The sequence below is a fragment of the Gopherus flavomarginatus genome, chromosome 6, assembly GCF_025201925.1.
Source record: "Gopherus flavomarginatus isolate rGopFla2 chromosome 6, rGopFla2.mat.asm, whole genome shotgun sequence".
Lineage (NCBI taxonomy): Eukaryota > Metazoa > Chordata > Testudines > Testudinidae > Gopherus > Gopherus flavomarginatus.
The window spans coordinates 69547669-69573715 of record NC_066622.1 but is presented as its reverse complement, the minus strand read 5'-3'; the positions used below and the strand labels follow the sequence as shown (position 1 = coordinate 69573715).

Below are 26047 nucleotides of genomic sequence, written 5' to 3'. Positions count from 1 at the left end.
TGAACTCCCTGCTAAAACCCAGAATAATTGCTACACTCTGTAATCAGGGCCAGCTCTAGCAATTTCGCAGCCTCATGCACGGCGGCATGCCGTGGGGGGCGCTCTGCCGCTCGCCAGTCCCGTGGCTCTGGTGGACCTCCCGCAGGCGTTCCTGCGGATGCTCCATCGAAGCAGCGGGACCAGCAGACTCTCCGCAGGTAAGCCTGCGGGAGGTCCACCGGAGCCGCCTGCCGCCCTCCTGGCAACCAGCAGAGCACCCTCCGCGACATGCCGCCCCAAGCACGCACTTGGCGCGCTGTGGTCTGTAGCCGGCCCTGTCTGTAATTGAGCCTTTGGGAGCGACAACTATTTTCCTGGCAGTGTACATCTCTTGCCTTCTTTTCCTTTCAGCATGGAAAAAGATGTCTGGAAGTGGGAAGCTGCCACCTCGCCCTGTTGCTTTTCCCATCACAGGAAATGCACTGCAGCTGAATACAAAGAATTTGCCCCCATCAGTGATTAACTCTCATCCTCTATGGACAAATACACAGGGAACAAAGGCTGGAGGGGAAAACACACATGATATATAAATAACGATTCAAGGGAGATCATTCCTAGTTTGATATCAGGTCTCTTTTGCTGGACAATGACTAATCTAGTTTACCAATCAGAACTGTGAGGCTGTTGGCTTGCATGCTCTGTTCCACCACACCATATATAAAGTGTGGAATCTGAAATACTAGTGAACTCCCTGCTAATACCCAGAATAATTGCTACACTCTGTAATGGAGCCTCTGGGAGCAACAACTATTTTCCTGGCAGTGTGCATCTCTTGCCTTCTTTTCCTTTCAGCATGGAAAAAGATGTCTGGAAGTGGGAAGCTGCCACCTGGCCCTGTTGCTTTTCCCATCATCGGAAATGCACTGCAGCTGAATATGAAGAACTTGTCCCAATCTATGTGTGAGGTAAAAATATTTGTTTCTCATCTATTGTTTGGTTCTAGGTGGAGGTTAAGCGGAGCCTAGCTCAAGCAGAACTCCGTGAAATGTCTGGCGTTTACACAGTGCCAATCCCATGTCACTCAACTCTTCATATTTCAATCTTAATTCTTCCCTCACAAAAATAATCAATCTTGAATGCTAGATATAAACTGTTTATGTTAACCTATGCCTTTTAATATAGGTGTCTAAGTCACAGGAAATCCAGAATATACCTGCCCAGCTTCACAGCAAGATGTACAGACAATCACATTGTGGGGGAGTGGTCTAGTGGGCTCTGTCAAGAAAGGGCAGTCAGACCTGGTTTTTATTCCTACCTCTGCAACAGACTTTGATTCCGTCTACATTTGGAGCTTGGAGTCTGATTCCCAGCTCACATGGACAGACTTATGCCATCAAGCTAGTGTGCTAAAAATAGTAATAGCTGCGGAAGCACGACCTAGCCACCCTAAGCATAAACCTACTTGTACCCCTTCGGTATGTATTTGGGACAGCTAGCCACGCCACTCTCTGTGCTTCTCGGGCTATGCTATGGTTCTTAGTGGGCTAGCTCAATGAGAGCTGGCATGAGTAGGTCTGCTCAAGTTGGGAATCAAACCCGTAGCCCCAAGTGCAGATGTAGCCCATGGGTGCATCCAAGTAAGTCACCTAAGCGCTCTCTGCCTCAATTTCCCCATCTGTAAAATTACTGTAATGATATGTGCCTGTTTCTCAAGGAGATGGTAAGGTGTCAGCTGTAGGTCAGCTTTGAAAAAATGGCTTTGTTCTGTTCCATGCTATTGTTTCACTGTAATTATCATCTCAAATACCATCATCTCACATGCGAATGGCAATCCACAGCCTGGGATCTGACAGCCAAGTTGGTTTCTTTCCTTCTGGCTCACCATCGCAAATAATAAAAGTTAAGCAGGAGAAACTCTGCCCCCAGTTACATCTGTTCACCCTCATTCTTATCAAATCCTACCATAAAGAGTTACAGATATGTAACACCATTGTGGTTGACTTGCACAGGTGTAATGGATTGGAAATTAGGCAGTAAGTCTATTGGTAATGTAAAAGGGGAAACAGACTCTCACTCCACTCTCTCTCTGGCTCTGCAGGGCTGACAGGTATAAGGAAAAACTGTCTTGTCATTATAAAGACAGCAGATGTTACTATGAATAAATGGAGGCAGGAGTTCTGTGGTGTTAGAAGTATCATTTGTACACAGTCATTTTTCAGAATAGAACTGAATCGTCATTAGTTAAATAGTGCAAATTGCTAGAGCTCACAAATGAAAGGACCTGCATTAATTCCAGCTGCTAGCAGGATGAGAAAATTAAATAACACAGAGAGATTGATCCTTCTTTCACTCTCACTCTTTCCTTTTAGGAAAAACACAGCGTTAACAGAACATCAAGATTAGAAACTGAAGCATAAGTCAGGCAGTTCCCAAATCTGACTAGTATTATCTTAGCCACATATGAGCTCTTTCATTAATTTGTAATTTGATCTGCTCACATTCTTATTCTTAATTAAGTGGATTTATGTTAAAACTTGCTGGTTTTATGTGTTAACTTTGACAGCTCAGGGAAAAGTACGGCCCGATTTTCACAATATATTTGGGCTCAGAGTGAGTTGTGGTGCTGTATGGACAGGAGGCTGTGAAGGAAGCGCTGATTGATCAAGGGGACGAGTTCAGTGACAGAGGACATATGCCAGTATTTGAAAGGTTGCCCAACAAAAAAGGTAAATTTCCAGTAACATCAGCATATAGAGCTGATATTCTCTGTATGTGGGGAACACAACTGAGATAACAAAAGGGGAAGTAGCTGGAGTTTCATTTAGAACAGCAGCAAAGATTGGTTCCATTCCCTCTTACTCCACTTGCTCCCTGACCTGAATGCTCGTAACATCTCACTACAGGTGAGTGAGAGGCAGCGACTAGGCCATTGCACAGTAGAAGGGCGAGAATACAGCCAGGAGACCAGAGCTGGAGAGGCCAATCCACTTCTTCCCCTGCTCAGTGGTGTAACAAGGCCCCAGAGGGCCCTGGTCCAAGAATAGATTAGGAGCCCCTTTTTCCAATCACAGGCCATAGCCCACAACTTTCCTCCCTCCCTGGCAACATCCCAGCCTACAACTCATCTCATCACCCCCCAAATAGCCTATTTCCACCCACACCTCTCACAACTCACCCCATTTGCCCTCAATCCCTCACCCTGAAGCTCACTGTTGCTCCCCACTCACCCTATAACACCTCAACAACTGGCCCTCCAGCCCTTCACCTACTTCACCTTCACCTCATCAGATTTCTTTTGGCCCAATCCTCTAATTTGTCTAGGTCCCTCTGCATCCTATCCCTACCCTCCAGTGTATCTACCACTCCTCCCAGTTTAGTGTTATCTGCAAACTTGCTGAGGGTGCAGTCCATGCCATCCTCCAGATTATATAGCTGGGAACCCTGATGTGCACAGTTGCAACACTCACACAATAGGAACTCTTCTATATTTCCAATATTGTTTATTAATATATTTAGCCCTGTCACAAACACCCCAGCTCAGTAAGGTAGATATAGATACTACAGAATGTACATCTGCACATCCATATACTCACACCATCCCTTGTAGAATAACCTGAAATGTTAGCTATCATCTTCCTCCTCACCATCACCTCCCTCATCATCACCGGTGACCATCATTCTGGCACCTCCCAACGGCTACATCTCGCTCTCTCTCTTACTGCCCCTAGGCTGGGATGCCACCTTTATAATATGTTACGCTGATGCCGCTATGTTTGATGCATTTTCATTAGGGGATTTCTTCCCTTTTCCTTATTTGTATTTCCTCATCTTACTAATGTTGGGGTGACTTTTTCGTATAGCTTGGTACATCAATGATCTCAACTTATTATCATATATGTCCATTCATTACCATGGCCTCTTGTGGTTAGGTATCACATTTGTTGTTTTTGTCCTAACTGGTTATTTTGGTTCTTTCCAAGTTCTAAGTTGTGGTGTACCTCTTAAGTTTAAAAGACTCTGGGCTTAGGAAAGCCCTTTTGCCAACCTGCTTTAATGCATCCTCTATGTTAAAGGTCAAAGCCATATATAGACCTTATGCTTTGGCTCACCACCATCTATCTAGGTGAAAGATCCCAAACATATGTATGATAAGTTTGCCCTAGCTCAACATACAGGATGTGGCCTGCAGGTCCCTTGTGTTACAGCCAAAATATACTCTAATATACACCTATTATAATAAAACAAATAATCAAACCCATAAGAAATGAGAAATGTATAAGAAAAGATATATAGGCAAGCAAGCAGGCTAGCCTTAAGTGTATCTCGTGTACCTGTTATGTATGCAGGTTAATTGCCAGGACACTCCTGTTGTTGAATTATTTACCTGAGATCAGAACTTCCCTTTAAACTCTATTTTCAACTCCTCAAATACTTCGGGTTTTCTGTTGGGCCGTTTATCTGTGCAAAGTTTACAGACCTCAAACCTTATATTAACTTGCTGAAGCTAATGTCATACAGGATATAGGCCTGTAGGTTTTTTGCATTACTTGCATTCTCAGGAATGTCGGGTTCCCTTCCAGTCTCTAAGGGGCATGTTCTCTAGTAATTACAGACCCTTCTGCTTGTTCTTCCCAAGCTTGACCACTTTTGCCCTGTCCCTTCCAGTCTATATTCCTGTCCTCAGTCCTTTCTCATCCCATCCCTGGCGCCTCTTCCCAGTCCCGTTCTCCTTGCCTTCCTTACTCAGATTTCTCAGCCCAGCCCCAGTCTCCTTGCCCAGATAATCCTATTTCTCCCCTCTGGGCTCCCTGTCCGAGGCCCAGTCTCCCCCCTGCCCTGATTCTAACTCTTCCTCTTTCTCCCTACTCCCAGAGCCCATCTCCTTGCCCAGTCAGTCCCAATGTCCCCCTCTGGCTTCTCATCATTCCCATCCATCCAGGTTCCTTCTCCTAGTCTCCCCCTTCACTGACTCTTTTCCCAGTTTCTTTGCCAAGCCAGTCCCAGTTCTCCCCCTGCACCCTGCCTCCTTCTCAGATAGGTTGCCCATCTCCCCTTTTCTCTCTCACACTGATTCATGGTCCCAGTCTCCTTGCACAGCACCTGCTCATCCCCCAGTTCCTCATCTGATCTGAGTGAGTTCTCCTTCCATCCCTGCCAACTGGGTCCCAATCCCTCCTGTTTCCCTGGCCATTTCCAAGTCCCAGTCACTCCTCCCAGCTCTCTGTCCCAGTCTCCTGGCCCAATCAGACCCAAGCTTCTCTGCCTTCGCCCGCTCTTAGTTACAGTCTCCTTGACTCCACCTCCCGCCCCAGCTGCAATTAGAGGGACAGTCTGGCTTTCCCCTCTAATCCTGGAATAGAGCATACTGAGTTGCTTTGTGAACATGGCGCATGCATAGAATGGTCAACACAAGGAGCTGAGAAGACAAAATGTTACGTTATTTTAGCCACTAAACCAGATTGAAAGTCTTGACAGGCCGGATCTGGCCTGCGGGTCCTAGTTTGACCTCCCTCGCACTAAACCCTGGCTAAGAAACTCAGAGCCAGGCCTCTGTCATATCCACTCGAATCAAGAAAGGGGAATTGGAACGGGCTGAGTAATCCCAGGCCTGGCTGGCCTCATTAGCTAAGGGCTGCATAAAGGCTGGCAGGAAGGAAGCCAAAGGGAGAAGGAAAGGGTAGGAGCCAGAGAATAGAGAGAGGGAGAACTCATCACTGCTGGCTGCAAGACAGAAGCTGTTTGTAGCTACAAGGTGGTGGGAAAGTAAACTGTAAATAAAGAGCACCCGTGATTACACCAATGCAGAGGTCTCTGGCTGGTTTGTGGGCACAGCAGGAGCAGAAGCTAGAGGGGCCTAGCTGCACCTCATTACAGTAATGAATTATTTTTCTTCCTCATAATTGCTCTGAAACTGCGATGAGTTTAATATGTAGGATATTGTGGTAAATAAACATATCAAATAGATTAAGTACAGAGTGATGACCGTGTAACAGTCTCCCAAGCAGAACACAGATACAAATAAAATTTGAGAACAGGATTATATGACAGGGTTGACTGCTATAGCAGGGGACTGGACTCAGTGTCTCCCAATCTTATGTTCCTATGAAACTTTGAATAAACAACATTTGAGTGGGTTTGAAAGTCTGGTCCCTCCCTCCTTTCTTTCCCATTCTCTTCCCTTTTTCAGGTATTGCTATGGCCAGTGGGGAGCCATGGAAGCAACTACTTCGATTTACCCTCACCACCTTGAGGGATTTGGGGATGGGGAAGAAGAGCACTGAAGAGCGAATCCTAGAGGAAGCCCATTTCCTGGTGGAAAGGCTCAAAAACACTCACGGTGAGGATCAACTTTGTCTGTTGGAAATTACAACTGAAGAGTCAAAGTCTTTCTGTTTTTCATGCTATTGAATATTGAGCAGTGGCTCAGACACTGATATTGGTTCAAACATCTTCTAACTAAAGCCTTTAGCTGCACATAAAACTAAGTGTGTTAATATAATAGAAAAGTAGGTGGGCAAAGGTCTAAAGATGAACTTTTCAGGCTGTTGTTCCCTACCCACTGATATATGGCCAGTGAGCAAATGGAAAAGGTTTGTCTAGAGTTGGCAGAAGCTAAGACAGTGAACCAGGTAAGAGTGGATCCATTTATCTTCAGTCTGCTGCGTTAATGAGACACCCAAGCTTAGAGTTGCTTCTTCTCATTTTCATCTCTGCTACACGTCTGATACAAATTTGACACCTACATTCCATAATGATGGGCTCCCACAGGAATGATTGGAAACCACCGTGTAAATGGACAATGCTTTATAAGTGACCCACTAATTATTACTATTTATATTGCAGTAGTGAGTACAGATACCAAAATTGGGGCTTTATTGTGTGTATGCTATAGTAACAGATAGGAAGGACTGTTCTGTGCTGCAAGCAGCATACATCTGAAATAGACATGAAAAATAAGAAGTGGAGGAAGGTAGTGTGATGGATCTGCTAAGCAGGGGACTATATGGATGCCATTCTGGCAGACATGCAGGAAACATCTTGCCTGGTGTATTTTGATGGCATCATCACTGGAAGGTCATTTGAGAAGCACCAGCAGAACTTGGGAGCTGCACTGGAGAGGCTACTCCAAGCCAACTTAAAGGTGAATTCAGCAAAATGCAATTTTTGTATGTGACAAAGTAAATTACCTGCGCATTTGATCTCAAGGGATGTTGATGGTGAAGCTGTCCAATCCTGATCAGTGCCGAGTCCTGTCACTAAGGAGCAGCGTTTCATTGGTCTGGTTTCATACTACTCGAGAGTCATTATTTGTTTTGCCACAACTGCACAGTCACTGTTCAAGCTGGCAGAGATGAGGTGGATGTTTGAGTGGATTAGACCTGCCAAGAAGCCTTTCTGGAACTAAAGTGGAGGCTCATGTCTGTAACAATACAGGCCTACTGAGATCCCCAGCTACCATCCATTCTAGATACAGATGCCAGTGAAGCTGGTATTGGTGCTGTTTTGACTCAGCCATATGGAGACAAGGAAAGAGTAGTTGCATATGTCAGCAGGATGCTGAACAAAGCAGAGCAGACCTATTCTGTGGCTAATGCAGAGTTGCTGGCAGTGGTGACCTTCACAAAATATGTTTGCCACTTCCTGCTGTGGAAAGGATTCCTGTGAAGAACAGATCATGGTTCCCGCAGGGGGCTTCATAATTTCCATGATGCCCAAGGACAATTGTGCTGGTGATTGGGACAACTGGCTCAGTTCCATACCAGACAAGACACCGTCCAGGGTAATAGTACATGGATGCTGATGCTCTGTCCATGAGACTGAGCCTGGAGGGCAGTTGAGAGGCGGGTGCCACCCTGAGATAAGAACAAAAGCCAAAAGCAGGCTCACACCCAACAAACCAACCAACCAACCAACCAAAGGGGGCCGCCTGCAAGAGGAGGGTGCTGCTCCGAAAAAAGATTGTGATCACAGGCATATTGGCCAGAGAAAAGGGAGCACTTGTGAGAAAATGGGCACTCCTGACCCCATTAAAGGGACATTTGGGGATGGAGAAGCTTAGCCAAAGGATTTGAAGTTGATGCTACTGGCCTGGATGGTGCAGGTCACTTAGGGACCACGGACGTCTTCTTATACCTATGGGGACATAAGACAGATCATCCTACTCCTAGAGTATCCCTGGTTACCACTCAGACAAGCCACCCTCTGTAAATGGTAGCTATGATTATTCTGGGAGAGTCAGTCAGTACACCCTTGTGAGATCAGGCTACTTCTCTGAGTAGGTAGAGGCTCATCAACTGCCTGATCGAGAAGCACAAATGGTTGCTAACCTCACTCCTTGCATATCGACCAATGGTGAAAATTTTGAATCATACTTATTCTAAGGGGTATGTGACCTCCTTGAGATAAATAAGACCTGTACTACACCTTACTACCCATGGTCAGACAGGCTGTTGGTGTCAGGAATCAGGGGCTGCAGGAGAGTCGGTCTCTGGGAAAACTAACAAGGGCAGCTGGCCTGTGGTAGGCTGCCTGATTAGCTACACCACCTGCCTGGTGGGAAGAGACAGCAGACCAGCTCTTAAGCCCAGCTGCAGCAACAGTTTGGCGGCTGCTCAAAGCATTTGCCCATGGTTGTGATAGCTCCTGCTCCTGCCTTGCCTCATTCCAAGTAACCTGGTTCTGACCTTTGGCTCCAATTCTTGACTTTTGACTTTGGCTCTGGCACCTGGCCTCTGGGTCTGACCCTGGTCTCCTACTCTCCTAATCCTGGCTACCAACTCCTGCTCTGGCATGACCAGCCACACCCAGGTTTCTGCCAGGTGGAGTGTCTGAACTGTACATTTGCAGCTATGTTGTAGATGCCAGTCAACAGAAGTGGGACAGTTTTCTTCCCTAGGTCATGATGGCCTACAGGACTAATGTGCAGTCGTCCCTGGGGTACACGTCATATAAGGTGATGTTTGGGCATGTGACCACCCTCTAGCAGAATTGCTGGATGAGATAGCCAAGACAGATGAGTATACTAGTCCCACAGAGTACCTAGCACTTGACAGGCATCCTCAGCACTGCTGCCCAAGCAATAAAGCCTCACCAGGGCCACCTAGAGACAGAAGGAGCCCTGAGATTTAAGGGGGAGTGCCCAGATATACCAGGAGGATGAACTGGTTTGGGTCCACAAAAGGGAAAGGAGTTTGAGTGCTAAGTTTCAGCAAAAGTACAGGCGTTCATACAGGGTGGTCGGCCAGGCGTCAGAGGTGTTTTGTGCACAATCCACTGTCCTCAATGGAAACAATTTTGTCCTCCATTACAACAGGCTAAAACCTACTTGGGTCCTTACTCAGCTGAAGATATGATCAACTTCCCACAGCAGGGCCAATAGAATAATTGAGAGCCACAGTCAGCTAAGAGGTTGACTACCAGAGCAGTGGAGAGGACCAGACCAGGGTGAACATTAGCATGTGTCTCATTGAGTAGTGGCAAACCATCATATGGCATAGCCAGGTGTGGCTTTATCAGAAGGAACCGAAATGGATGACAAAGAGAACCACCAACAGTGGGAGGTGAACTTATAACAGAGATGGTAGAACCAGTACCAGGGAAGGAATTCTGTAGTCTGGGCTGAGGCGAGCCAATGAGTGAGCAAAACACAAATGACCCAGCGTTATAGGAGGACCTGAGGCCACAGGAAGAGCACAGAGCCCTCTGCTGGCACCAAGACTGCCACATGGACTAGCACTATGTGTGAGGATGCATACTTCCTTAGAGATGGGTCTGCTAGGCAGGGAACAAGAAGTCCCATTGACCACCTCCCAACTGCACTTGACGTTTCCTTTCCCCTGGTCAGGTAGGGGGAAAGATCCTGAACCAGGATGTGGCCAGGTTATGTTGGAAAGCAGCAGCCACATGGCAAGAAAGGAGCTGTGGAGAGGTTGTATGCAGAGAGGAACCCCCAGCAACTGTGGACAGAGTTCCATATGGAACAAGCTGCCAGACATTACATTTGGGGGCAGGTCACTGGTAGGATTGCCAGGCGTCCAGTTTTCAACCGGAATTCCTAGTCGAAAAGGGACCCTGGTAGCTGGTGCTGACTGGGCCATTAAAAGTAGGAGATGGCACTAGGGGCGAGGGCAGTGCACAGAGTCTCCCTGGCCACCCATGCACCTAGGGGCCACAAGGACCTGTTGGCCGCTTCCTGGGAGCCACTGTAAGTGCTGCCGGGACGCCGCACCCCGAAACCCCTCCCACATTCCTGCCCCAGCCCTAATCCCCATCCTGCAGCTCAAACTTCTCATCCATAGCCCCACCTCAGAGCCCGCACCCCGAACCAGAGCCCTCATGCCCCTCCCACACCCCAAACTCCTGCCCCAGCCCAGTGAAAATGAGTAAGAGTGGGGAAGAGTGAGCGACAGGGGTGTGGGGGGGAGTTGGAGCCAGCAGGGGTGAGGCCTCGGGGCAGGGGTGTTCATTTTTTTGTATGATTAGCAAGTTGGCTACCCTAGTCGATGAGGGAGCCACAGCAGCTGGGCAGGGAGCCAATGCAGAGGGACCCAAGGAGAGACACTAACGGAGCCTGGCCTGGAAACCTGAAAGCTCCTATTTGCTTGCACAGAGACTGCGCTAGAGAGGGTGAGCCAGGCATGAGCTCTGAAGGACTCTGACTCTCGCCTGTACTGCCCCAGGGCCAAACAGCAAGCACTAGGCCTCACTGGGATTTGTAACTGTTTAAGCCTCTGTGTATCTAGTGTATCTAGTGTATAGTGTATAGTGGTCTGACTACCAAAAGGAGGCTGCCAGACAGCTCTCCAACACCAAATTCTACAGGCCACTTCCCTCAGATCCCACTGAGGAATACACTAAGAAACTACAACATCTACTTAGGACACTCCCTACACTATCACCGGAACAAATCAACATACCCTTAGATCCCCGACCAGGGTTATTCTATCTACTACCCAAGATCCACACACCCGGAAATCCTGGACGCCACATCATCTCGGGCATTGGCACTCTCACTGAAGGACTGTCTGGATATGTGGACTCTCTACTCAGACCCTATGCCACCAGCACTCCCAGCTATCTTCGTGACACCACTGATTTCCTGAGGAAACTACAATGCATTGGTGACCTTCCAGAAAACACCATCCTAGCCACCATGGACGTAGAGGCTCTCTACACGAACATCCCACACACAGATGGAATTCAAGCTGTCAGGAACAGTATCTCTGATGATGCTACAGCACAACTGGCTGCTGAGATCCGTGCCTTTATCCTAACACACAACTATTTCAAATTTGATGACAATATATATCTCCAGATCAGTGGCACAGCTGTGGGTACCTGCATGGCCCCACAATATGCCAATATTTTTATAGTCGACCTGGAACAACACTTCCTCAGCTCTCGTCCACTCACGACCCTTCTCTACCTACGCTACATTGATGACATCTTCATCATCTGGACCCATGGGAAGGAGTCTCTGGAAAAATTCCACCACGATTTCAACAGCTTCCACCCCACCATCAACCTCAGCCTGGACCAATCTACACAGGAGGTCCACTTCCTAGACACCACCGTGCAAATAAGTGATGGTCACATTACCACCACCCTATACAGAAAACCTACCGACCGCTATGCCTATCTTCATGCCTCCAGCTTCCATCCCGGGGCACATCACACGATCCATTGTCTAAAGCCAAGCACTGAGGTACAACCGCATCTGCTCTAACCCCTCAGACAGAGACCAACACCGACAACCTACAAAATCTCCACCAAGCATTCTCAAAACTACAATACCCGCATGAGGAAATAAGGAAACAGATCAATAGAGCCAGACATGTACCAGAAGCCTCCTACTGCAAGGCAAACCCAAGAAAGAAACCAACAGGACTCCACTGGCCATCACATACAGTCCCCAGCTAAAACCTCTCCAATGCATCATCAGGGACCTACAACCCATCCTGGACAATGATCCCACACTTTCACAGGTCTTGGGTGGCAGGCCAGTCCTCGCCCACAGGCAACCTGCCAACCTGAAACATATTCTCACCAGTAACTGCACACCACACCATAGTAACTCTAGCTCAGGAACCAATCCATGCAACAAACCTCGATGCCAACTCTGCCCACATATCTACACCAGGGACACCATCACAGGACCTAACAAGATCAGCCACACCATCACCGGTTCATTCACCTGCACGTCCACCAATGTAATATACGCCATCATATGCCAGCAATGCCACACTGCTATGTACATCAGCCAAACTGGACAGTCATTACGGAAAAGGATAAACGGACACAAATCAGATATTAGGAATGGCAATATACAAAAACCTTTAGGAGAACACTTCAACCTCCCTGGCCACACTATAGCAGACCTTAAGGTGGCCATCCTGCAGCGAAAAAACTTCAGGACCAGACTTCAAAGAGAAACTGCTGAGCTTCAGTTCATCTGCAAATTTGACACCATCAGCTCAGGATTAAACAAAGACTGTGAATGGCTTGCCAATTACAAAACCAGTTTCTCCTCCCTTGGTTTTCACACCTCAACTGCTAGAACAGGGCCTCATCCTCCCTGATTGAACTACCTCATTATCTCTAACTTGCCTGCATATATATACCTGCCCCTGGAAATTTCCACTACATGCATCTGACGAAGTCGGTATTCACTCATGAAAGCTCATGCTCCAAAACGTCTGTTAGTCTATAAGGTGCCACAGGACTCTTTGCTGCTTTTGCAGATCCAGACTAACACAACTACCCCTCTGATACTTGTATCTGAACCCTTTGCTGCGAGCCCTGACCCAATTCCCTTTCCCTGAGCCGTGTGTCTGAGTGGCTATTGAGCCCCACTAGGGCTAGCGCCTACAAGACCTAAAGTGCTTGCCTCCGAATCATAGTATGCCTGGGGCACTATTAGTACCTTGGGGCTTTGGTGTACTCCAGCTCCAAGGAGCCCAAATAATTAAAGGATTGTTTCCCCTATTTAAGAAATAGAAAGCTGAGACACAGAGATGAAGTGACTTGCTTGAGGTCACATCTGGGACGTCTGCAGCGGAGCTGGGAATTGTTCCCAGATTTCCTGAGACCCAGGCCTTAGCAGCAAACCATCCTGCCTCTTGCAATATTTAATGCAACAATAAGGGCTAAACTGAAGTTGGCTCTTCCCATCTGGTGAATTGTAAGTGGAAGAGGAGAATGCATTGAGACCCTTCCCCACCATTGGTACTACATTAGTGCTGCTGCTGCTGCTGCTGCTGCTTGTGCACCCTGAGCCAAGGGGCAGCTATTGCTGTTGGGAATGAGTCAAAGAGAATCGATGGGTGAGGGACACGAGCAGGAGTCTGGTGCATGACGAAAATGCTGCTTCTGGATGTTCCCCATGAGCACTGTGCTCTCAGGTTAGAGGAGTGAACTCTTGCCGATAATTCCCAGGAATGTTGTGCTGCTCCCTCTGACGCTGCAGCCCCAGGTTAGCTCTCAGTTACCAGCCCCATGTGTTCCTTGGGCTTATGGGGAAGGGAGAACCTGAAACGGAAGCTAAGATGTCACTGGTGTGCCAGTGGGAAATTCAGCCTCTCCAGCTGCATTAGCTGAGCTGTGGGGCCTGCTTAGTGCACTCTGAAGGTGGAAAGCAGACCTATCCCCCCTGCTGTTGTACTGGGAGCCTTTATTCCTTCCCTAGCACAACAACTGTGTATTTGCACTGTATGGCCCAGGCTGGCAGTGCCAAGGGGAGATTGCTGCGCTCTGGGAGTTAGTGATGATGCTACAACAACACAAGCAGTGGCTCAGGCAGAGCCCTCTGAGCACGATCCTGTTGTGAAAGGGTTGGGATCTTTCCTGTGAAATGGGATCCAAGTCAGACAGGTGGGTGTCAGTCAAAGAGGCACTGATGGCCCTTGGTCAGACCAGAGTGTGCCAGGCAGAGAGCAGCAGAGCAGACAGATTTAAACTGATTGCCAAGAAAAAAAAGTGGCAAGTGTTTAATTTAGCATGTGAGAGCTAAGAGGGAGGGATTGGGGCAGCCCTAACCCATCCTCCTCAGGGAATATTGCTGTCAGCCCTACCTTGAGTCTTTCCCTATGGATGGAGATCCACAACATCTCCATGCTGCCAGTGACTCTGATGCGAAGGGTGAAGACACTAAATTAAAACTGACTCTTAAGTTTGGTTTTTCTCCAGGGCGGCCCTTTGACCCCACTCTCTTCCTCAACCATGCCGTCTCCAATGTCATCTGCTCGATCATCTTTGGGGACCGTTTTGACTATGAAGATAAGAAGTTTGTGACTTTAATAAGCTCCCGCGCTCTCCCAGGACAGTGGTATGATCAGGGGTTTATTCTATTCTTCTCCTTTCTATTGGGGGAGGGAACAGAAATTTCTTTCTTTAACTATTAATTTTCCATAAACAAGTGTTATTTCAGATTCCCATAATGGTCTCCTTCTGGCTAGGTTGCAGCTACTACCAAACCCAGCCTCAAACTTGTTTCTAAGTATTGTTTAAATTCCCACACAAAACACGTCATTAGCTTAGAATTAAATTTGCTTAAAGATATTCACTATCAACATTATTGGTAAAAATCAAGGAAGTTGCCAGTTAAAATGTTAATGTCCACACCAATCACATGTCACATGCCTTATCACATAAGCAACATGACAGTGAATGTGATCACATTTCTCACTTCCAAAATAAATTCTTTTTCAATCCAGCTCACAGCCACTTACCTCCATGCCCCTTCCTGAAAACCTCACTAAATGTACCAAATGAAGGGCCAAACTGTCTGCTGGCATAACTCATTCGAAATCAATGGAGTTACATTGGCAAAGAATGTGAGTCTTTTAAATTCAACCTCAGCACGACTAAAGTAAATTTCCCTTTGAAAATCTATAATGTGCTACCACTTGCTAAGAAAATCTGTGTTCAGAGGGTGATTTGTCAAAAACAAGATGTGTCTATTTTGAAAATAATGGAGAGCCTTTTAGCTAATGTAACTGAATGTCCCTGAAGTTTTTCTGTGGGATATATATATGCATTGGGTAATGGGAGTTGGTAAAGTTTTCAAAGTTCTTCAGAATCCATTTAGAAAATAAGATGTCACAGAAGAGTCTGTGCTGCCATAGTTAAGTCATTTGAGTAAATACTATGAAGGAAGCTTCTCTGCCCAGGAAAACCAAGATGTGTTTTTCTTTCAATCTTTACAGCTGTACAATTTTTTCCTGACTCTCATGCATTACATCCCTGGGCCTCACCAGAGAATCTTTAAACATTTTGAGGATTTGAGAAAGTTTGCTCTGGAGAGAGTGGAGATGCACAGAGAGTCCCTGGAGCCCAGCTGCCCTCCAGACTTCATCGATGCTTTCCTCATCAAAGTAAAACAAGTAGGTGCTAGCCGCAGCCCTTCCCCTTTACTAGGGAGTGGGTTATACATATCAGTGGTATTTATTTGCCAAGGAACAACAGAGTACGTGGCTTTTCAGAAGACCCTAAAGGGAGACAAGGAAATTGAAATATAAACGGGGAAGCTCTATTCTCCTCACTCATGTAAAAGCACATTAGTGGACAGAAATAGCCCAAAGCACTGCAATAATACTGCTGTAATCTCCAGTACTATGGCCCATTACTGTAGGATTTGTATAACGATGCCAGGTGGGTCACATTTTGGGTAGAAAATGAGACTTTTTTGGCTTGTGACAATAGATCGAATGCTTTTACAATCAATTATCAACCATCTGTACCAAACCTTTTTACAGGAGCAACATAACAGCCAGTCGGAATTTACCACTGAGAGCTTGTTAAACAGAACATTAGGCTTATTCTTTGCTGGAACAGGTTCAGCCAGTGACACCCTGAAACGTGGACTCAAGCTTCTTATGAAATACCCAGAAATCGAAGGTAACAGTGACACACACACACAAAATGTTAAGTCTTCGGGAGATGTGAGGAGAACCTGGCTCTATAGATCAGTACATGTAGGCAGAGCCTCTTTCGTTAAATCATCAGATCACATCTGGCCTGGGTTGGCAGTGACCTGCATGACCTGCATGACTGCCATGCGGTGGATGTTCTTTGGTTCATGTGAAGTGAGTTGAAGATTGTTGGGGGACTTTCTTACTCCAGTTCCCTGCAGGCAGAAGTTCTCATCCAAAAAGCACCAGTACAGTGGGTATTACTTGTCCCCATATTGGCCATCTGAGGAGAGGATCCAAAGGCTGAATGGGGCTGTTGTGATTGAATTCCTCTCCCAAACCCAGATCAGTGTTCAGGTTCTCTGATAAGGGAAGTACATGTGTATGTCTACACTACAATTAAACATCCGTGGCTGGCCCGGGTCAACTGGGTCTGGCTCACAGGACTTGGGCTACAGGGCTGTTTAACTGCTGTGTAGATGTTTTCGCTTGGGCTGGAGCCCAGGCTCTGGGACCCTCCCTCTTCCTGAGGTCCCTGAGCCTTGGCTCCAGCCTGAGCCCTAACTTCTAAACAGCCCTGTAGCCTGAGTCCTGCGAGCCTGAGTCAGCTGACATGGCCAGCCATGGGTGTTTAATTGCAGTGTTTGTAAAAGAGAAGCCTGCCCTGCCCAGGGCTGGCGCTTCCATGTAGGTGACCTAGGCGGTCGCTTAAGGCACCATGATTTGGGGGGGTGGCATTTTGCTGCCCTCGGTTGCAATTCGGCAGCGGGGGTTCCTTCCGCGCTCTGGATCTTCGGCAGCAATTCTGCGGCAGGTCCTTCACTCGCTCCAGGACCCGCCGCCGAAGTGCCCCGAAGACCGGGAGCATGGAAGGACCCCTCCGCCACAGAATTGCCACCAACGACCGGGAGCGCAGGACCCCCACCTAGGGCGCCCTAGCACCTTGGCCCCGCTCCTGGCCCTGCCATTGACCAGGGTGTGTCTGTTCTGTGCGTAACAGATGCTTTCACATTGCAGGGCTGTCAAACGGGCCCCTTCCCCCTGAATGAAGGCAAAGATGTTTTGCCTTTGGATTTAGTGGGCTTGTAGAGGACAGGATCATGTAAGGGCTTAAATCAAAGCTCTGTTAGTGCTAAAAAAAATTCTGTATCCAGTGCTAATTCCAACTTCATATTAGCAGGGCTGTCCCTAGCTATTTTGGTGCCCTATGCAGCCCCTCTGAGGGGGGCTGTGTGAGGCCCCAGGACTCCGCGGGGTGGGGGGAGGCTGTGTGGGGCCCTGCCACAGGCCTCCACGGGAGGGAGTGGGTTGGCCCCAGGCCTCCATGGGGGATGGGAGAGAGGGGGGCTGACCACTTCCTGCAGGAAGTAGAGTGACCTGGTCCCAGCCTGCTCTGCTCTCCTGGTTCCCAGGCTTGGAGGGAGGGGGGAACTGCCCCCCAGAACTCGCCGGTGGCACAGCTGGGAGCCAGAGGAGCAGAGCAGGTTGGGGCCGGGTCACTCCACTCACCGGTGAGTGCAGGCCCCGACCATTTTTGGAGTCCTCGGGGAGTGTGGGCGGGGCTGGGGCAGGAAGAGGTGGGGCGGAGCACAGGCAGGGGCCCTGGAGAAGAGCCAGAGCAGGGGATGGAGCAGCACGCAGCTGTGCAGGGCACCAGGAAATTTGGTGCCCCAAATTTTCTGGTGCCCTACACACCTGCATACTTTGTGTATGGTTAAGGACAGCCCTGCACATTAGCAAATGGTCTTGTTGGGGGAGATGCTTTGGGACTCTCTTGCTTAGTAGATATTTAGATGCACTGGTGATAATTTTACATTGTGCTCTAGTTAGTAACAGAACCAGGTATAAACAATATCACTGCCCTGTGATCACATTGTTGGCCCTTTGTCATAGATACCTAGTACAGTAGTTTCTGTAACAGAAAATTTTACCTGTTTTGTTATATTCCCAGTGTCCATCTGCTGAGACTTGTGTTTTGGGGGCCGAGCAACCGACTGTTGGGCAAATCCATGGGAATCCTGTTCTTTAGTCTTGGTGTTAAATCTCATTAATTTGATGACAGAGAAGGTTCATGTAGAGATTGACCGTGTGATCGGCCGAAGCCGAAGCCCCTGCATGGCATATCGAAGCCAGATGCCCTACACAGATGCTATTGTACATGACATGCAGAGATTCATCTCTTTTGCCCCTCTTGGTGTCCCACGTGCTGTGACTAAAGACACTCATTTCAGACAATACATTATCCCCAAGGTCAGTTCTCGGTGAAAGAGCCAGTTCTGCGTTCGTGATAGAAATAGTGTGGCCAGTTTTTATGTGGTGGGAATTTTAAATAATTGCCAGGAATGTACCAATTATATTGAAACTTTCTAAGCCTCTGTTTGCAGCTGAACAGACTTTCATAGTCTGCAGGTTAGGGTTTCCATCCAAAAGAAGGTTTTAGGGCCTAGTTGCATAGCAGTAAGATACGGAATAGCGAATAACTTTAGCAGTGATGTGCAGCTAAGATTTTGGTATCACATCAATGCATGCAATCATTCCCCTCTTTTTTTGGGCCAAAGGGGGGTGTTTCTGGGGAAACTTCTTGATACTGTTCGGTCAAATCAAAACAAAGTAGTGCATGAAAATGAGTAATGAATGAATAGGTTTAAAAAGGATCAGAGCTCCCCGCACATTTGCCCGTTTCTGGAATTGAATGCAAACTAGTACAGATAAATACACACCACAAAACAAACCACGTTTCAAGGCTGAGGTTTCTGTAAAATTGAGTCGGGTTTTTACTGTTAGTCGTATGATGCCAGTTACTGAGCTCAGTTCAGCCAGCAAGCCAAAAAAAAATCAGAAAAATATTCGTTTAGCTTCTGAAAATATTCGCAATTTGTCAGCAAGTTGGAAAAATCTGGTCTACTTCAGGAATCTTGATGTGGGTTTTATCCCCCTTCTTTAATGCTTTAGCCTAGTGGATTGGGCACTTTCCTGGGATGTGGGAGACCTAGATTTGTACCTCCACTCTGGAGCCAGGACTTGAACTCAGATTTCTCCAGTGATTAGCCTAAGCACCAGGCTACAGACTATGCTGGGGTGAGTCCTCAATCTCTCTTGCAGAAGCTATTCTGTTTCATATCAATACTTAAATATTCAGTGAAGCAGGGACTCAAGCGCAGTTCTTCCCCCTGAGTGCCCTAATCACCAGCATTTAGGTTATTTTGTTCTCAAGTCCTCCTGGTCAAGCTGTTCCACTTTGTATTTTCATTAGGCCAAAAATCTGGGATTTAAGAAATGTGAATTAAATTCTTCCCTCTGCTTGATTCAGAGGAGGGATTTGAATCCACATCTCCTGCCTCCCAGGTGAGTGCCTTTCTCATTCTCGCTGGCTCAGTGGATATTTAAATATTAATAAAAAGTGGAACAGCTTCATAAGGACAGATTGAAAGGAGCCTATCCTGGAATATCTGAGAGCTTGGAGGTTAGAATCCTCATTTTGGATGGGGGGAAGATCTGAGTTCAAATTGTTGCTCCAAATTGGGGATTCAAACTTGCATCTTTCACATCCCAAGTACCTTAGCCTCTGGCCTAAAAGTTATAGGAAGACACACACCCCTCCTCCTATGTGTTTTCTGCACTTTTTCCCAGACAAAACTGATTGGGTCAAATTTGCAGATAGTTTCAGATCAGCTGAAACTGCATTTCTGCTGGATAAACTGTATTTGTCTGATAAAATTTACCCAGTTTTAATCTCCACCAAACTCTGAACCTGTTGAGCTGTTAAAATGCACCAGAACTCACCATACTCAGGGGCGGGGTTGCTGACTGTGAGTTTGACTGTAAAATTGCATGGGGCTCTTAGTTTAATTATGAATTACAGGGAAACTGTTGGTGTGATGAATACAGTATCTTGACCAGGAAACCTCAGCTGCTTCGGAGCATCAGCTCAGAGGTGCAAGTGAAACTTCTGGATCTTAGCCAAACTCTCCCCAAACTATGTTGAATTCAGGATAATGATCAGATAGGATCAACCTCTCTGAAGAGGATTTCCCTGTGGATGGGATTTCAGTGGGATTAGCTCTTCTCATGGAATTTTAATATTGCTGCTTCTGGTTGAAGACATGAAGTTCAGGAACTGCAAGGAAATGAAGAAAAATCAAGATGGGACCCACTGTCCAGCTCTGAATTTTGACGGTTTCTCTGCTTTGGATAGTATCCACTTTAACTCTGTTTATATGTTTACTAATTTAGGGCACCACTATATTCCCTGTGCTGTGGTCAGTCCTATATGACAGCAAGGAATTTCCAAACCCAGAGCAATTTAACCCAGGGCATTTCTTGGATGAAAATGGTGCCTTCAAGAAGAGTGACTTCTTCATGCCGTTTTCTATAGGTAAAGATATCCATGTTTATTTCAGATCTCAGATCTTCTAGCTTTGCCTCAATGATTCTGCTGGCTCACACTGTCTGCAGAGGGTTTTCAGGTGGTCCATGAAGCAGAGTCTCTCACGCTAGTAAAACATCTATCAGTCTTTAAACCGTGTTACTTCCCACTAGCTGTCTGAAGTGACTTTTCGGATGCACTCGACATACTCCTCTCTTTGTTCTGCTTGGCAACTTCATGCTTTTCTGGTGTCTGTCTGGCATAAATGAATCCATGATCAATTATTCCTTCATCCACCTATTCATGATCCTGCCTGCACCTCCTTACTTGTTACCCAATAACCACCACGTTACTCTCCCTTTAATACTTGTTAGCCAACTTGGGGAGCGCATAAGCTATTCCTCAAATCCAACATGTTCCCAACCCTCTCCCTAAACTGGATTTAAAAAGACCGCTTTATATATGGAACTCAAACCTTAAAACAATCTTTGAATGGCTTCTTAAGCTCAAAATGCTTTCCTACCATCCTGAACTCGGAGTGACTTCCATTATCCTCCATCCATAGAAACAGCATGTAAAGTGCAGCAAAGAAAGATCTCCAATATCTCTTCAATATTCCATTTTCATTGCAGGGAAACGGAGTTGCTTGGGAGAGGCTCTGGCTCGGATGGAGCTATTTTTGCTACTGACAACGATTTTGCAGAACTTTACCTTGAAGTCTCCCCTTGACCCCAAAGATATTGATATAACTCCAATGAGTTTCACCTCAAATATCCCAGTGTCCTACCAGCTCATTGTTGTTCCTCAGTAAATACCTTGAAAAGTCACCTCCATATCCTGAGGTGATTAATTTGATGGTCTGTGATCTTGAACTCCTTAATACAGTGACAGAAATTAACTAATTGCCGTGAAATGCACAGACAAATTAGTCAACTTTTTAAGTAAATAAGATTTAACAAAATTAAGTGTTATACCATAAAATAACTGTATGGCAGGTACAATAATCCTGCAGTGTTCTCAAATGGGCTCAGGTGTGAATTTATTCTCAACGTATGCTGGGTATGTTTTCAGTTCATTTGTGGTGTAGTTGACAAACGTGAAAGCTTCTTTGACAGCTGTAAAGGCTGCTCTGTTCACAAGGAGCTAGTAACAATGTCCAGCATTTTAGGTCTGTTCAGCCAATGATAGTGAATTATGACGATGATGTTCTGCTTCGATGGGGAGAGTTTCTGTGGTAGGGGGACTGAACTGGAATTCCCACTCCCCACTTTATCCAAGCAGGTTCAGATAAATTCAGTAGGATTAATCTTTTACTCTTCATACAGATTCTTCCTATAATTTTTGTAACTCATCTCTGGCATCTTAAATCTATAAAATAAGATTCCAGGAATGTCCGTCTGTGTGTCACTCAGTGGGAAGGGAGGGAAGTGACAACAAGCATGGTTGAGCTCCTTTTGTTCAAAATATCACCCGGTGGAATAATCATTAGGTTTTTTGGTTTGTTACCATCCAGTTTTTAAGTTCTCAGCCATCTTGAACTGATGAATTACTCCCACAGGTACAGTAAGGCATGTATTTAGGCCCTGCCCAGAATCCTAGACCATTGTAATATCCTGGGAAACTCAACCAGTCACCACCTTTTTCTACAGCTAACTTGCATGCAACAAATTCATTGGTTGTATGAGGAAGACTGCATAGAGGGTGGATTACTTGGACCAGCTGCCACACCCGAAGGTCCAGATGCCCCCTGTGCAAATCCACACAGCTCTCCCAACACAACACGACCACACACAAATCAACACAGCAACACAACCAGCATACACAATAACTGCAAACATCACATCCAAGCCCAGAATGTCTGTAGAGTCAGTGTGAAGTGAAGGAAACAGCTACAAGCATGGCTGAGAGTTCTTGATGTTTAGAGTATCTCTACTTTCAGTCATTGTTTGGATGTGCAGCCTGATACAGTGCAGTTTTTAAGTTCTCAGACTTTTTTGGCTTTTTTGCACACATGACATTAGGAATTATACCTGTACGACAGCACAGACTTTCAGCTACTAGTATTTATTTTATGTCACTATTTAATCCAGTTTTACAACATATAGATTTCAAATGGAGAGAGATAAGGGCATCATATGCAATTGGAAGATACCAGTAAGATTAAAAAAGAAGGTGTCTAAAACTGGTTCATCAACTTTTACTGCACAGCTGTGAGTGTTGGGCAACAAAGAAGAAATATGAGCTAATGATCCAGTCCAGAGAAATGTAAATGTTGAGCTGGATGAGTGGTCTAAGTGAGAAAGACCACTCGAGGAATGTGTATGTTAGACATGCTCAAAATAACATCCATGAATGAAAAATGAGGGAGTTCAGGCTCTGATGGGTTGGTCCTGACAACTATATAGGTAAGAAAGTCCAAGAGATCAAGATTGAAAGGAAAAGAGAGGAAGCTGACCCAAGAAGAAGTCATGGGATGTCCTAAAGGAAGGCATGTTAGCATGTGGTGTAATAGAGGATATGGCACTGAACAGATCACTTTGGAGAGAGATGATTCATCAACCCCTTTTCACAGGATTAATGCAAGGAAAGAATCCCACTTACATTATACACAGAGGGTATGGGAAGATGGGACTAATATCAGGACAGTCCCGATGAAATCAGGATGTCTGGTAACCCTACTCAGAGCAGCTGTGGTAGGGGCAAAAAAAAAACAGCTGAGCAGCACAGAGGTATGGTGCTGCCACCCTCAGAAATTGGTGCCCAGGGCAACCACTTTATTCACCTGCCCTAAAACTGGCCCAGGGAAGCCTGGAGGTGAGTAGGGTCTGATGGAGTCTTCCCCATTGTTCTGCTTCCTGTTAGTCTCCCCCAATCAACCCCTATAGCCTGGGCCTGCCCCCTCCAGCACCTCAACCCTCTAAATTCAGTTCCTTGTCCAAGCCTAACCCCGCATTTCAACTTCTGCTTTCCCAAGAGTCCCCCCTGCCCCCATTAACCCCTCATTCTCTCCCCAAGAGCCCCTGCTGCCCCCACTCAACAGCTTATGTCCCTTAGCTTGTGCCTGCTCCTCCCAGTACAGGGGGCGCTGACACCGAAACCCCCGCCTTGTGTAAACTGACCTCTGAGTAGGTTTCTTGTTATAGTTTGAAATACATCCAAAGGGCACCCTATCCCCAAACCATTGACCAAGATTTAGTAATGGTCCATCACAGAGGTGGTATAATTTACTCAGCAGTTGAGAACTGGGAAGAGCGGGTTGCATTGTGATAAAAGGTTGTTTAATGGTAGGCAAGATAGTAGAACTGGTTATAAAAAAAGAATAATATAACAGGAATTCTATTAAAACCGGAACAAAGAGAACTGGATTCCACCTACCTAGAATAACATTTTAACCCTTCTGCCAGGTGGAGCCAGCAGTAACCAGGGCCACGTTCAATATCTAGGGGTTCCTTTTCAACAATACAACACAAAATTGATTCGAGTCCCCACCCAGTAACCTAGAAAAATTACACATCATCTCTGGGTGCCTCTGAGAGGCAATACTTCCCCACTCATAAGCACAGAGTTTGGGTGTAGAAAAGAAACTTAATGAAAGGAGAGAAGTCACCCAACATTAATTGGGGAAAGTGCCACAAGCAGGATTCATTAAAGATAAAAGTGTGAGCAGGACACTCACCCCAGAGTGTGTGGGGCAGTGCCTTCTGCCTCATGTTCTTGAATCCTACAACCAAAAGTTTCTTTACTGTACCCATTTCTGCTTCCTCACCAGACCCCACTCACAGTGAGTTGTCCTTGGTCAGTGAGGATGCAGGGTTCAGAGGTAAATCTCTGTGAGTTCACCTCCCACCCAGGGAAGAAGACACCTTGCTTGCTCTGGTATCTGAGTGTTTGCCCTGGCTGCCAGCTTGTCACTCCACTGGCCATGGTCCTGCTGGCTCACTGCTCCCATTGGCCACTCCTGCTGGCTGCCTGCTGCTCCCACTGACCTGTCAGTCACCTTCTTCTTGGCTGTGACCTTTGCAGGTCAGTCTGTTCATGATTTTTAGCTCTTAGCAGGCTGGGCAGATACATAGTCCCACCACAGCGGATTTCAACTCTAATTGAGCATTTAAAATAACAAAGTGTCTCCTCAATGTAAACCTATTTAGCTCTGTTTTTGAGCAGTGGGGAGAAACAGGTTATACCTAGACCACCAACCCTTGGGGCGTGTCCACATTCACTGGCTGGAGCACCTATCCCCACCCTTTTACTTGAGCCCCGGCCTCAATGAGGTTCTTTCAGTTGAGGGTGACCCACTCATTTGGGACAGGTTAAACACAATTCGGCTCCCCTTTATTCATACAATAATAACAACATTTGTAACAGCATTTCACTTCCATTGCATTCAGTACCAAAGTAATTTGTAACCCAACACCAGCCAAAGTTGATTACTTTGAGCAACACCACTCTATCTACTGGATATCTAAGCAGAGTAGATATGTTCATGTAAATACAGTTTGCTCCTGAAGTCTCTTCCCCTTCCAGCGAGCTGTCAGGGAAGAATTCATTCAGACCCTGCTTACACATTAAATATATGAAGAAAATATATACTAAAAAAAAAATTCAAGCACACACACTATAACTTACTGCTAGCTATACTTAACTGAATATAACCCTCTAAATACAAAAAATCTCTCTATCTATCTCTGTATGCACAGGCTTTTATCTGATAGGTTAGTGATTCTCAAACAGAGGTCCATGGCCCTCTAGGGGGCCACGAGCAGGCTTCAGGGGGGCCGCCAAGCAGGGCCAGTGTTAGACTTGCTGGGACCCAGGGCAGAAATATGAAGTCCTGCCATCTGGGGCTGAAACCAAACCTGAGCAACTTACCTTTGCGGGGACCTCATTGCTTCTTGTCCTATCCTCAGAGGTTAAAGAGAACAATTTTTCTCCCTCCTCCTTGGAACAACCTTTTATGTACTTGAAAACTATTATCAGGTCCCCCCTTAGTCTTCTCTTCTCCAGACTAAACAAACCCAATTTTTTCAGTCTTCCCTCATAAGTCATGTTCTCTAGACCTTTAATCATTTTTGTTGCTCTTCTCTGGACCATCTCTGGACTTACTTCAGTTTGTCCACAACTTTCCTGAAATGTGGCACCCAGAACTGGACACAACACTCCAGTTGTGGCCTAATCAGTGTGGAGTAGAGCGGAAGAATTACTTCTTATGTCTTGCTTACAACACTCCTGCTAATACATCCCAGAATGTTGTTTGCTTTTTTTGCAACAGCATTACACTGTTGGCTCATATTTAGCTTGTGATCCACTATGATCCCCAGATCCTTTTCCGCAGTACTCCTTCCTAGGCAATCATTTCCCATTTTGTGTGTGTGCAGATTGTTCCTTCCTAAGTGGAATACTTTGCATTTGTCCTAATTGAATTTCATCATGTTTGCTTCAGACCGTTTTACCAGTTTGTCCAGGTGTCACGGAGTGTGGGGGAGACCAGGCCTTGCACCCCTGGCTTCCTGAGATTCACTGTGACTCTCAGCCAGCCAGTAAAGCAGAAGTTTTATTAGATGACAGGAACACGGTCCCAAGCAGGGCTTGAAGGTACAACCAGAACCCCTCAGCCAGGTACCTCTGGGGCAGGGAGCTTAGACCCCAGACGTGGAGTTCCTTGCTTCTTCTCAGCCAGCCTAAACTGAAAACAAAACTCCCTCCAGCCAACTCACTAGCCTCCCCCCGGCTCCTCCTCTTCCTTTGTTCAGTTTCCCGGGCCAAGGTGTCACCTGGACCCACCCTCCTTGCAGCT

The 26047-nt window shown here is 46.5% G+C and overlaps 1 pseudogene; it reads left to right on the top strand.

Moving 5' to 3' along the window:
* Nucleotides 1-764: 764 nt before the first annotated feature.
* Nucleotides 765-21064, top strand: LOC127054208 (cytochrome P450 2H2-like; annotated as a pseudogene).
* Nucleotides 21065-26047: the final 4983 nt, after the last annotated feature.